The following is a 12,620-nucleotide window of genomic DNA, read 5'->3' as shown; positions in this document are numbered from 1 at the left end:
TGTTGAACTAGCTCCATGTTTTAGAGTATTGCTTCAAAATTTAAGGCCAGGTCTGCACAGTGTTTGTTTTTGCAAGAGCCAGTGTCTCCCGGTGATCACAGTCAGAAACTGGAGGGGAGAGGGCCATAGATTTCCCCATTGCCCAGCATCCTGGGTTCCCTTGCCCTCCTGGCTGGATTCCACATTCAACCCTCAAGGCTTCTGACAATTTCTGTGCTGACATGCAGAGCTGACAAGCACAATACAAACACATGAGCAGCACTGGGAAGCTGCCTGCTAAGTGTGACAAAGGAGCTCTCAACACAGCAACAGCATATGGAAAGCAGGCATGAAATTATCCCATGCTTGGGCTTAAGAACTGTGCAGTCTTTTTCTATTGAGCTCAAAATGCTGGGTGGTTACAGGCTCTTCTTTTTTTCCAGCTGTGAAAAGGCTGACTAGGTTGTCTTTGTCTGGTAGAACATTATAAATGTTGAACAAAATTTCCTACCTTCCTTTTCACTCTTCTTTTTTGCTTTGGCCCTTAAGTAGTAGCTTGCTTTCTGGATTCCCAGGAAAAATGTATGTATAGTATATGTACATATATGTGCACGTGAGCACACACATACACACACACCACACTCTTAACATACATACATGCACACACACAAGTAAATGAATAAACTCAAAGAACTTATCCTTGAACTTCTCTGCATTGGAGAATTGCTTAGCTCTCCTTAAAAGTGAGATAGGCCTGCAATTCAGTGCCCTTGTTCCAGGAAGATACCCTGATAGAAGGAAATGTACTTCATTTTCAGAGAACTTTGAGTATCTTCTGTGCTTTAAAGAAATTCAGCTGAGAACACTCTACTGAGATGCCAATCCCCAGTGGATGTGAGAATCAACAGCCACATTCTACCCTCAGGGACCGTGGAGGGCCACACACACTGAGTAACTACATTGGGAAGTTGAAGGAAACAAGTGTTAGTGGGGACAATAAGTGGAGGTGGGGGTGAGGGGTGGGGAATGGAGAAGGGGGAAGTGATATGAACAGGAGTCTAAGTTCTTTAATCCTGATTTGCAAGTCTCCCGTAGGATCAAAATAAAACATTCCTATCATCTATTTAATATCTTAATCAAGAATTGCTCCCAGTTGGCAGAGATGGCAGTTGATAGTCCTGCTTAAATAGATAATGAATGGGACTGTTTTTACAGTATGCTTTGACAGCAGCAACTAACCACATATCCTTATAGGAATAAAGAAGCAGGTCAACTCATGCTTCCTCCTTTTGGTAGCTTGTCTTCCAAGTGTTCAAGGTGATGGCCAGTCAGGACTTGGTGAAGAAGAATAATAGCTTGTCCTATGGAAGCTTTTTGACTTGAGTCATCTCATCAGTTCTGGAGGGTGAAAAGCACAGTATCATGAAAAAGTTTGTGCTGAGTTTTCAGGGGCAGGACTTGGGAGCAGTTTTAACACAGTGTGTGGGTGCTGGTACCCTGGGTGATGTTCAAAGCCATTGACATTCATGGAAGGATCCTCTTTTGTGGCTTCACTTTCTCTTTTGAAGCACACAAAGCCTGATAGAGGGAGATGAATTCTTTATTAACCTCATTTGAGCATTTATTGTATGGTAGTTATAGACCTCAGATAAGCCAAAAAAGCTGTGTTGGCACTTCCAGATTCTGGTTTTCATAGTTTTATAACTCAAAAACAAATACTACAGGAAGAATTAAAACACATCATATCTCACAGGAGAAGATGGTTTTCCTTTTGAATGATCTCCTTGAAGAAAAAAGAGAGTTGTGTTGGTCCCTAGTGTCCTCTGAGCTTTTCTAGTAATAATGACAAGGATGAGCCCTTCTCTTTCTGAAAGTTTTAGGTAGAGCATTATTTCTTGAATCCACAATAAATAACCTCAAGTTTAACTCCTTGGAGACATTATTTTTCTCTTCCAATCTGTGGCCCAGGTGAGATGAAAACCCCATGAACATTCAATGTATTGAAATAAAAACAATATGCTCTGGTTTCTCTTATCCAATCATATACCTATCCAGCTACATGATGTTGATTCAGTATCTTCGTACTCTACTAGACCTGGAGGACCCAGCATGGGTAAGGCAAACTCCTTGCCCTTACGGATAACAGATAATCACAGCACACAGTTGTTCAAAGAAGAGTAAAAGTAGTCACTGAGTGACATGGTATTATGGAGAACAGAGGCTTAGACGAGAGTGGTAGGTAAATTGGACTCAGAGAAGAACTTTTGTGGAACTGACCCCTGAGCTAAATTTTAAAGACTAGAACTTAGCCATGTAGAGTGATGTCAGGCATTCTAGGTAGAGAGAACAACTGGATCAAAGGCAAGGAGGAATTGCCAACAGGTTAGTAGTTCTGGGGAGGCAGGTGTAGGAAAGGGGTAAGGCTAAAGGTCCTGGGGGACCTTGTAAGCTAGACTAGAGGCCAGGCTACCATGGCGAAGCTATTACCTACAGTGTGATAAAATTGATAAAACTTGAGCTAGGGTAGTGTTAGATTGACAAATAAGAAAAATAATTAATTTACTATTCAGGAGATAAACCAAGTAGAATTTGGCATGCAATGAAGAAATGAGAAAAATCTAGAATGCCCCCTAGATTTCCAGCCTGTCTCTCTAGCTAGATGTTGGTTTGTGTGTAGGTAGTAAGATGACAATATATGCCGTTTGACGGCTGGAGTTGGGGTTGTCGTGGATGTCCAGGTCAGCACATCCCACAGAGAGCTGAATTGAGTTTGAGGCTTAGGAGAGAAGGTCTGGCCTGAAAAGAAAATATTGAACATCATCAACATCTAAGTGGTGGTTAAAACCACGAATGTAAACAGATTGGATTATGCAAGGGAGAGAGACAAGAGTGAGAACAGTGTATTGAATACAGAACCATGACAAAGACCTTCTTTTAAGGGTAAGATGGAAGAAAAAAAATGAATGAAGAAGACAGAGCAGGAAAGGTCAAAGAAGTGTTAAGAGAACAAGGTAAGCACATTGTCATGGAAGCTAAGAGCAGATTACAAATAATGAGGGAGCTACAGAGAGGTTTAAGATAAAACCTAGAACAAATCCAGAGGATTTAACCCATTTTATTATTCAAAATGTCAACATCCCCTTTTCCTGACACCAGTTTATCTTTATCAAAGATATTAATAAGAGAGAAACTGTGAGAAAGAGCATGCAGATGTGTTAACTGTTGTTTTGTCTGCTTCACGCTTTGTGAAGCTTGCCCCAAAGACCAGGTTTCCTACAAGGCTGCAGCTGTAGCTGGTGTGTGAGCCCATGTCTTTGCACGGTTCCCCACCACACTAGTGTTTGCTATGCTCTAAGCAGGTGGTATAGCAATTCCAGGTATCCAGATGAAATTTACACCATATTTAGAGGTTCCGTGTAAGTTTATTTTATGGGTTCATAAAGATTACTCACACCCAGCTCTAATGATTTGGGGTCATTGCTATTGTACACACAGTGTTACATGTAAGGAGATTGAATTCTACCTCAGACTTTTCCATACCACTGTCATTTTTAAATAGTTAAGCTTTCTTTCTTTCTTTCTTTTCTTCTCCCTTTCCTTTCCTTTCCTTTCCTTTCCTTTCCTTTCCTTTCCTTTCCTTTCCTTTCCTTTCCTTTCCTTTCCTTTCCCTTCCCTTCCCTTCCCTTCCCTTCCCTTCCCTTCCCTCTGTACCCTCCTCCATCCTTTCCTTCTTTCCTTCTTTCCTTCCTTCCTTCCTTCCTTCCTTCCTTCCTTCCTTCCTTCCCTCCCTCCCTCCCTCCCTCCTTCCATATGCTTCACCCCTAGCATGGAGCCCAATGTGGGGCTTGAACTCAAAGCCCTGAGATTGAGACCTGAGCTGAGATCCAGAGTTGGATGTTTAACCAACTGAGCCACTCAGGTGCCCATAAGCTTGCTTTCTTCTTTTAAATTGTAGTTTTATGGGGGCACCTGGGTGGCTCAGTCAGTTAAGCGTCCGACTTCAGCTCAGGTCATGATCTCACAGTTTGTGAGTTTGAGCCCCTTGTCGGATTCTATGCTGACAGCTCAGAGCCTGGAGCCTGCTCCGAATTCTGTGTCTCCCTTTCTCTCTGCCCCTCCCCCGCTCCCACTCTGTCTCTTGAAAATAAATAAACATTAAAAATATTTAAAAACTTAAAATAAATTGTAGTTTTATGGTTTCCTGTGACTGGTATGGTGAAGCTGTCCTAGATCTGACTCTAACAGCTTCCACCCTGCTCCTGACTTAAGGCCCCACATATGTGTTGGGCATGAAAGAGACATGGCAGAAGTATCCCTTTTAAGTGGCTATTTCCCCAGTTCAGGAATATTCTGGCTACCTTATATTTGGAATGCGAAGGCAGGGATGATCTAAAAAAACCATGTAGTTTCCCAAGTGAGAGAAAATTTGCTCATATATGCAATGTTTGGGATATCTTCCTATATTCATTCATTTTGAGAATATACTGGCAAGACGGCTCATTTGTGTTGTCACATGCCTTTCCTGAATTGCCACTTCTCCACATTGTTTCCATGGCAGAGATTGGTAATGCATCATACATTGGTTACTGTGCTCCAGTTTAGTCTCAGAATCCTTGTCCAGACAGAACCCCTGATAGCCACTGGGAATTAATGCAAGCTCTTTGCTGGTTGTGGCCTGCTGTATCCAGTGCTGAATCAGGAACTACAGATATTACAAAAAATCAAGCACATTTATTTCCTGGGTTGTTATAATTAGGCTGAAGAAACAAAATCTTTCTGAGTAATTGAAAGGCTATATTCAACTGTGCAATCTACAGGGGAAGGAGAACCAGAGTCACTATGTTTGATTCTTTAATATTCAAGTATTGGCTAGAAAGTTGGGGTTGTAGGGCTTTTGAAACCTTGGGAGCTACCTATCAGGAATGTAGCGGCACCCACAGCACTGGCTATCAGTATTGATCTATGAAAGAATCATGTGAATAAGTCATTTAAAATGCATATTTCCTGGGGCACCTGAGTGGCTCAGTGGGTTAGGCATCCAACTTGGGCTCAGTTCATGATCTCACGGTTCATGAGTTTGAGCCCCACATTGGGCTATGCACTGGCAATGGGGAGCCTGCCTTAGATCCTCTGTCTCCCTCTTTTTGTCCATCCCATGTTTGTTCTCTCTATCTGTCTCTGTATCTCTCGGTCCCTCTCTCTCTCTTTCTCTCTCAAAAATAAATAAGACATTAAAAAATTATTTTAAAAAGATTTAAAATGCAGATTTCTTGGGTCCTACGCTAAGATTCCTATTCTGGAAGTATAGACTTAAGCCCAGGAATCAAGATTTTCTTAAAAATCCTATTGATTCAGATATAGATGGTCTAAGGATTCCACTTTGAAAAACACTCCATTAGCATAGTGGTCTGCAAAGTAGGGTTCACACAGTCCTTTATGGTATGAGAATACAATTTTAGAACTTTTACTTGTGTTTATAAAAAAAATGTTCTTAAACTTTTCTGCTGATTGGCACTGGTGCTCTCGTTGAAACTGTCCAACAATTAGCTGGTCATATCCTGGGTAAAATTTGCAGAATGAGCTGAGTGGGAGTAAAGTTGAGTTTTGCTTATTGTGATATAGTTAAGATTTATATTGCCTTGCTAAGTGGATTTAAGGGTCAGTGATCTTGTTTAATTAACCTACCCCTCCCAATATGGGTGAGTGCCTTAAAACAGATTTCTACGAAGAACCTGTGAATTGATGATAATGCTAAAGGAACATCCACAAGGGAGCAAAAGCAAATGGCCATGCTGGCAATTGTCTTGCTTTTTCACAGCTCCTGGTCAGCTACATAAAAGGGCAAAAAACAGTGACGATCTAATCAGATATGACTACCAAGAAGACTATTTGAAATATGGATTTTGAGCCGCTCTCATTAATGATAAACCTCTCTCAAAGTGCCCATCACATCTTGAGAGATTAACTTATGCCATCCTGATCAGCAAGGCAGAATCACAATTAGAGAAGCATCAGAAGAATTAGGAGAGTGTGGTGCAAAGGGTAGGAGTCAGACTACTGGTTTGAATTCACATTCTGGTGCTTACCATCTGTGTGACCATGAGTGGTGGGACCATCTGTGTGACCATGAGTGGGAAACCATCAGTTTCCCCATTTGTAAAATGGGGGTTAATAATACCTACCTTGGAGAGCTATTAGGATTGAATGAGTTAGTACATGTAACGTGCTTAGGCGAAAGTCTGGCATAGGGTGCAAGCAATATAAATATTAGTTAAAACATATAGTTTATCCCATTTTATGTCCTCATTTATAGATTTCTTTTTTTATATTCTATATGGGTATGTTTTATTAAAATTTGTAAATAAATACACTGACATTGGTGCTACATGCTCAAACACTATGGCCGGTAAGGGTGAATGAGTAAAAGATATATAGTTCACTTTCCAGCAGATATTGGCTCTCCTAAAAGTTTCCCAGGCCTCTGAGTATAAACAGTAATTTACATCACCCTTAACTGGGCCTGGGGGCAAGGTCTACACTGTTGGCTGGGGAGGCCTAGGAAGAAAAGCAAAAACATATCACTTTTGACAATCTTCTCCCCGCATCTCTTCTGTACATTAAACATTCTGACCTAATTGTCACTTTATGCTGCTTTCTTTCATATCTTGTTTTGCTGGTCCTCATGTCCGTCACACCAAGATATTACCTGAGAGAGTGTTTGGAAATGTGCTAGTTCGGAACTTCTGAGGAGTGTTCCTGCTTCCCTGCTCCCTATGTTCTCTCCCTGGCGGCACCCGACCATCCGCTCCAGGGGCTCTGTTCAGGGGCATCAGTGCTGCCCTGAGCCAGACATATCCAGGCCACATGGACAAATGTGTGTACAAATACAGTTCTTCCCTTTTCCACTCAGTACAGCTAAGTGAGACTGAATTTTTTTTTTCAAAAACAGTATTACTGAGAAGAACATGGAAGGGAATAAACAAAGAAAATGCTAAATGATTGAAATAAAAGAGAAAGTCCAATATTTTATCATTTACTGAACATTCCTCCATATCTTTTCTCAGTGTGTGTTAGCAAACCCCTACCCAGGCTGGCTTCAGGTTGGATCCTCTGTGCCTCTCCAGGGTCTATTTTTTAGTTGTCATTGCCTACAGGTCAGAGTCCATATTGTGTAAACTTTCACTTAGTTTCTTCCATATTCTGACTCAACACCTTGAGTGTTCATGCACAGGATTGCACCGGAAGACCTTGAATGTCTCCCCCAACTTTTCTCTCCCTATCTCTCCCAGTAGACTCTTGTCTAAGACTGTTTTCGTATTTTCTGAACACACCCAGCTCATTTGCTCATGGCCTCTTCCTAGAGTCTTCTCCCAGTGCTCTCACCTGGGATGAGTCCTATCTGGCTTCCTTGGACCCCTCAACTTCTTCCTTACTTGAAGACCCTTATAGACCAGAGAAAAGGGTACCCTTTGGTGCATCTCAAATCATGCTCCAGAACTGGCTGTCCACCTTGTCTGTTGACTTTCATCAGAGGTCTTTATGAAGGGCTACTTGATTTGCTGCAGAGTTTTCAGGGGATATTTTAAAGGAGTCTTTCTTTCTGGCTCAGGTCCTCAAAATCTAGATCCATTCTAAATATAATCATGTCTCATAGAACCTCATAGAACCATTGCATCTCAGGTTTGAAAAGGTCTACCTCCTACTTCCACCAAATGTGTGAGTCCCCTTTGAGCATCCCAGTGCATACATCCTTGTTAGAACACCTCACGTGGTGGTGACCTCATAGCCTCTCTAGCCATCTCATTCCCCAAAGCAGAATATCTTTCATTGATTTTAGAATTGATGTCATAGAACACAGTGTGAATTTCAAGACAACACAGCAAAGAGTAAAAAAAAAAAAATAAATAAATAATGAGCTCGTGATGAATTTAGAATGTGATCAGACTGTTTGGGTGCTCCGGAAACATACATTGAATAGAGCCAGATTACAGAGGTTTAACATTTGTTTAATGTGTGTTTTTGGCTAATTTTTCTGTCCTTTGAAACAGATGGGCTTGTCTTAGAAAATGTTAGCATTCTACAGTGGTTAAAGGCCAGAGGGCAGAGAACTCTGGTCCTTTGAAATGTAGCCTTCTTTTCTAGGCACTGGAAGACTTAATAAGACTAAGCTATTATAATTTATTGGTGCAGTATTGACAATAGGCTTGTTGCTGTGTAAAACACAAACATACATTAGCTTTGCCCCTGGGACATACACGGTAGATGGAGAATGCCTGTTGACAAAGTTGATTAGATTATTTTAAGCACGTGGATATTCCTGCTTTACTGTTTTAATTGTTTTGATATTGTTTTCATCTTTATAGCTTGTCTCAGTCTCAAGGGAATCCTATTACTCAGATGGTGCTTCAAAGGCCTGTGTCAGCCACGCTCTCCAGCTTCCACTTGCACCAGATCCTGATGTTAAGTTCCTATGTTGGCCTGATCTATCAGCACTGATTCCTTTATTGATTTCTTTTTCTGTGCAGTGGTTGATGGTACTGAGAACACAGTCAAGCCCTTAACACACCCTTAGACATAAATATGCATCTTATTAAATGCTTTAAGTGAGCTAAAAATGAAAGAAAAAGAGAGAAAAACCACATATTTTGTTGTTGTCTTTCACGGGTCAAGCAGTAACAGCTGAAGGCAGGAGGCATTGCCAAGTCCCTTTGTGGGAGGTAGAACAATGCTCTCCTCCCCCCAGAATGCCCGTGTCCTAACCCTCTAAACCTTTGACTCTGTTAATTTACATTAAGGATGCAATTAAAAGTGTAGACCTTTAGATGGGGAGATTATCTCAGATTATCTAGATGGGTTCAACCTAATCACACAAGTGTTTATTGGAGGACCTCTCCCAGCTGTGGTCAGAAGGCAGTATTCCTGTGCAATGAAGGTCAGATTCAGCGTGCTGGCTTTGAATCTGGAGAAAGGGGACCGCAGGTCAAGGAATTTAGATGGCCTCTAGAAGTTAGAAAAGGCAAGGAAACAAATTTTCCCTTAGAACTTCCAGGAAGGAATGCAGCCTTGCAGACACCTTGGCTATAGTCCAATGAGACCCATGTTGTACTTCTGACATACTGTAAGCCACTAGCTGTGCAGTAATTTGTTACAGCAACAACAGAAAATGAAAACACTGTATTTTGCAGAATATAGTGAAGGCAAATATATTTATGAAAATATATTTTTCATGTTTACTGGGAATATAGTCATTAAATTCTGTATCTGGAAAGACTTGCAGCAAAGTCAAATATAGCCTATCCATATAAAGCTGAGGAACTGGGCTGGGTGTGTGTGTGTGTGTCTGTGTGAATGTCTAAATGCCCTGATTGCTATTTGTTTTGGAATCATCAGAGTGGGAGTGACTGACACTTCCTGGAACTCTTTGGCAATCCAGCCAATAATATTTTTTGCATGTACAAGTGACCTTTCTAAAATGTTAACATTCCCCACCTTAAATCCTTTTGTTGTTCTTCTTTTCCTTCAATAAAATCCAAGCTTTTTATCATGCTTAACAAGGCTCTTCAAAAAATAGCCCGTCTATTCCTACAGCCGTTCCTTTTACCACTTCTGTTCCAGCCATACCACTGCTTGCACTTCATGCTTTCTTACCTCCATGCTTTGCACATGCTCTCCATGGCTCGCTCCTATTCATTCGTGACAGCACAGACATTATCCTCTCTAAGAAGACTTCCTGCTGGTCTCCAGACATTCCCAACACCCCCTCCACTCACCTTCATAATCACATAGAAGCATCTGTCATACTGTATTAGGATGTATTACTTCTCTATTTTTTTATGAGCTCCTTATAGACCAACTGAACACCTTTCATCTTTAACCTTAATGACTACTGCACTCTCCTGGCTTCTAGGATGCACTCAGTAAGCACTTGCTAAATGAAAGGATTTGCCATACTCTTACTGTCTGTGAAAACCCTGCAGCATAGATTAGGAATCAAGAATTTGGCTCAGGTATTTGGCAAGTACAGTGATTCCTTTTTAACACTTTAGAGGTGGCCAGCGATTCCTGATTCTTCTTATTTCCCCACAGTGTATCTCCCCTAGTTTGAACAATGCAAGGAAGTATAGGAAAAAACCACAAAGTCTGGAGTAAGAATGTCTTTTTGGGGGGCACCTGGGTGGCTCAGTTGGTTAAGCATCCGATTTCAACTCAGGTCATGATCTCACGGTTCATCGGTTCGAGCCCCATATTGAGCTCTGTGCTGACAGCTCAGAGCCTGGAGCCTGCTTTGGATTCTGTGTTTCCTTCTCTCTCTAACCCTCCCTTACTTGCGCTCTGCCTCTCTCTCTCTCAAAAATAAATAACAAAAAATAAAAAAAGGGATTTCTTTTAAAAAAGCATGTTTTTTAAAAGTTTCTTTTCTTATTAATCATTTATTTTGAGAGAGACAGAAACAGCATGAGTGTGGGAGAGGCAGAGAGAGAGGGAGAGAGAGAATCCCAAGGAGGCTCTGTGCTGACAGTGCAGATCCCGATGTGAGGCTTGAACCCATGAAACTATGATATCATGACCTGAGCTGAAACCAAGAGTTGGTTTCCAGGCACCCCTGGAGTAAGAATTTTTAACCTGGAGCACAAGGACCCCCTAAAATTCCATGAATGGGCTTCATGTGGCCTTGGGGACCACCTGAAATGTGTGTGTGTGTGTGTGTGTGTGTGTGTGTGTGTGTGTGTGTTTGTGTGCACGCGTGCGTGTGTGTTATGTAACTTGTTTATATGTATCTGGGGGAAAATCAGAGATTTGTTCATAATCTCAAACCAAAGTGGTCCAGGGATTCTGTAATAATAATGGACAGTGCAGCTGTGGAGAAACATATTCAAACCTTCCTCTGACTTGAGGCTACTCGCATTCAGTTTCAAGCTTCTTTGTTTTGGAAACTTTTGTCACCGCATTTGCACCTAATGGAAGAAATTTTTTCTGTTCTTGCTTTATAGGCGGTTTGAAGAGGAAGCCTCCCTGGCATGGTGGTCCAGGCTGATATTTCTTCCATATGGACAGTGGAGGGTGTGATTCTGATACTCTTCTAGTAAACAAGTGGGATATCAGGATCAGGGTGGCTTGAACAAGTCATTTACATGGTGGTATTTCACATTCTTTTGAGACTGATAGGGGACTTCAAAGTGTCACTTAGCTTCACCACTTGCCTTGAAGAAAACTTTCCAATCAACTGTATCAATTGGATTAAGTTTTATCCCACTTGTTAAGTATGCTTCCCCTGCCCCTGAGAAGCTGGTTGCCTAATCCTACCCAACACACTCCATGGTTAAAGGGCCACTTGGAAAAAACCAGAGTTGAGTTGCTTGGGAAATTTTCTGTATCTTGCCTTTTCCGTCAAGAGTGAAGAAGTGGAGAGAGAAAAAATGTTACCATGGGTTTAGATCCTTTGGCTAAACGGTGTGCAGTCTTCCAGAGCTGGGCACCTGATGTGTTCTCTAAACAGGCAGCATGCCTGCACAGGGAAGCCTTTCTGCAAATAAACCACAAAGTCACAGACTTGGGCATAGCATTTGAATAAGAACAAGAAGAGAACCAATATCCTTTCCTCAAGGTCACCATCTATGTCTCTGTGAACTCATCTGGGGGTCCTGAAGAAACTATGTTGATAATTGGGGAATTTTTCCTTGGAGAAGGATGAGTTTCTGACTGTTGCATCCAAAATTTATCTAACATTGTCAAAACTGTGAGACCAGGCAGGGAGAAACTGGCTGTCCTGCCATTGTGCCTCAATTAGTGGTCTGTCTGCATTGAAGGCTGCAGTAGTGATTTGGGGGCATATATGAATCAGCGTGAAAGGCTCAATATAGTGATTGGAATCTGTAGCATTCATTCATTTATTAAAACATCAGTTGTTTAGAGTACCTATTGTGAGGCAAACGTTCTGTGAGGCCCTGAGATTCTCTTAGGTATATTTGGCTACAAGGAGCTCAGTTATTTTAATAGAAGAAGTCAAAGATAGACTCTTAGCTTTGTCTATTTTGCTGTAAATTTATCCATCCACATTTATTAGATTCATATTACTCCTCTTCTACCACGTGCAGAGCTTTGAGAGACGTGTTGCCAGAGATACACAGATGGAGATGAGGGGGTGCCCATCCTTAAGTTTACTGTCTGCTGTTTGGTCTACTTTAAGCCCTCTTTTAGAAAGAGCAAGTTATGCACTCTAAATTAAAGCGTTTTCATCTCCCCTCCTTCCTCCTTCCTTCTGAAGGAACAGCTTTAGTGTAAGAGTTTTGTTCTCTATAGAGTTTGCTGGAAAGATGGCTCTAAAGGGTTGGTGCTCTCTTGCAGCAACTCGGGCTAACTTTGCTTACATTCAGTCTCATCAAAAGTCTTCAGGCCTCATAAAATCATGCAGTTAGCAAACAGAAAATAATCTTTGAAGGTTATTTTCCCTCTTTTCTCTACATAGAAGATTATCTCAATTAGTTCATAATATAGAATTTATTTAATAATTTCATGTATTTATAAAGCCCATTTTTCTTTTACCTCCCAGCAGCTTTCGCCTTTTAATGTATGGATTAACACTCACTTTCTTGTATTTTCTTGGAGGTAGGACTTTTCCCTTCCCTTGAATTACAATGAAG

At 41.3% G+C, this 12,620-nt stretch overlaps 1 long non-coding RNA gene across 1 annotated transcript in view; it reads left to right on the top strand.

Annotated features, from left to right (window-relative positions):
- LOC144617061 (uncharacterized) overlaps positions 1-11,378 on the top strand; it is a 325,321-nt gene extending 313,943 nt beyond the window's left edge. The window contains exon 6 of the long non-coding RNA XR_013557078.1: positions 10,971-11,378. This is a non-coding gene — a long non-coding RNA (uncharacterized LOC144617061). The remainder of the gene's footprint in view (positions 1-10,970) is intronic.
- Positions 11,379-12,620: the final 1,242 nt, after the last annotated feature.

The sequence above is a fragment of the Panthera onca genome, chromosome C1, assembly GCF_046562875.1.
Source record: "Panthera onca isolate mPanOnc1 chromosome C1, mPanOnc1 haplotype 2, whole genome shotgun sequence".
In the NCBI taxonomy this organism is placed as follows: Eukaryota; Metazoa; Chordata; class Mammalia; order Carnivora; family Felidae; genus Panthera; species Panthera onca.
This window is presented reverse-complemented; position numbering and strand designations above follow the sequence as displayed.